The sequence below is a fragment of the Schistocerca piceifrons genome, chromosome 8, assembly GCF_021461385.2.
Source record: "Schistocerca piceifrons isolate TAMUIC-IGC-003096 chromosome 8, iqSchPice1.1, whole genome shotgun sequence".
Classification (NCBI taxonomy): domain Eukaryota; kingdom Metazoa; phylum Arthropoda; class Insecta; order Orthoptera; family Acrididae; genus Schistocerca; species Schistocerca piceifrons.
The window spans coordinates 217,277,567-217,279,149 of NC_060145.1; the positions used below are offsets into that span (position 1 = coordinate 217,277,567).

General features: G+C 49.5%; 1 pseudogene; it reads left to right on the forward strand.

Moving 5' to 3' along the window:
- The first annotated feature begins 664 nt into the window (after nucleotides 1–664).
- On the forward strand, nucleotides 665–957 carry LOC124712222 (annotated as a pseudogene).
- The last annotated feature ends 626 nt before the right edge of the window (nucleotides 958–1,583 follow it).

Consider the following 1,583-nt stretch of genomic DNA (forward strand, 5'->3'; position numbering starts at 1 on the left):
ATCCTGAGGTTAAGGTAAGAGAGATTCTTGTACATACAGAAGCATACAGTCAGTTCACACGAAAGGAATAGAGAAGATCAATGAAACTGAAGCGATGTAGTCTCCGCCATGCAATACAACGGCATTTGCGGAGTAGACACGTAGAGAAACAGGGTTCGCACAAAGACATGGAAACGCCAAAAACACATTTCATTACCCTGCCTAATATGGTGCAGGAAAACAGTTGGTATTCGGAACACCTTCCAGTCGACTCTGAATGGTTTTCGAGGCAATCGCGTGTTTGTGTGCACCAGCGCTGGTAGGGCGGGAGTGAGTGTAAGAGCGTCATTATACAGGTTTGCTCCCCACTGTGAGATAGCAGTTTAGTCATTTTATGCAGTTTCGTTTCTTTTAATACGCGTAAGGGCGATGATAGCCTCGGCGCTGTGCGTCAGCAAGCTCCAAACACACACACTCCTTCCTGCAAAGCAGTGAGACGGTCAGGTAACGGTGAGATGTGGATAGCGATCATGCACTCTTTTCTCCAAAATAGACCACAGATGCTCAATAATATTGAGATCTAGTGATGGTGATGGCCAGGGAGATGCGATAGTTCACCCTTGTGCGAGAGCTCGAGACGGAGCGGACGGCTCTCATCAGCGACGTCACCGCCAACAAGTGCAAGATGCAGGAGCTCGAAGCAAATCTGCTGTACAAGCTAACCACGGTGCAAGGCTCACTGGTGGACGTCGAGACGGTGATCGAGGTGCTGAACGTGACCAAGAACACAGCGGCTGAGGTGCGCGAGAGGAGACGCAGAGACGGAGGTCAAGATCAACACGGCTCTTGGGGAGTTCCGACCAGTGGCGACGGGGCAGCGTACTCTATTTCCTGATCGTCGACATGGCCATGGTCAGTTGCATGTACCAGACGTCCCTGGTGCAGTTCCTCGATCGCTTTGATCATGCAGCGCTCTGAGAAGAGCCTGGCGACGTCCAAGCGGATAGTGTCCATCATAGAGTACATGACATTCGAACTGTTCCGGTACAAGTGCCGCGGCTTGTACGAGGACCACAAGTTCACGTTCACCCTGCTGCTGTCGCTCAAAGTAGACATGGAGCGGGAGTACGTGTCGCACGAGGAGTTCAACATATTCATCAAGTTCGGGAAGATGCGAGTAGTGTGAACGGGAACTCTGTCGTCTTAGAATACAGTATCACCACTGAGGAAACAGATTTTACCCTTGGGTGGACGTGCTCAGACAAAACGGTCACTTTGTAGAAATTCGATCTTGAAGAGAACCCAAGGGGCCCACGGTATGGCTGCGCAAATAATCAGTGAAGCCCAGTCATGTTCCACTTTTGGGACATAAACTCAGCCAGACATTAGGAACATTGTTCTACAAGATTCATCCGACCAAATCACTTTCTTCCATTGCTTCGTAGACTGAGTTTTATGGCTTCTGCACAATTTTTCCTGCTATGCACATGTGCATCACTGGTGAGTGGTTTTGGAATTCCAGCTCGATCTGTAATTTCCTACTTATGGAGCTCCATTCGAGTTTCGGTGCTGTCTGTGTTTGCAGGGCGTCATTCAATTCTGCA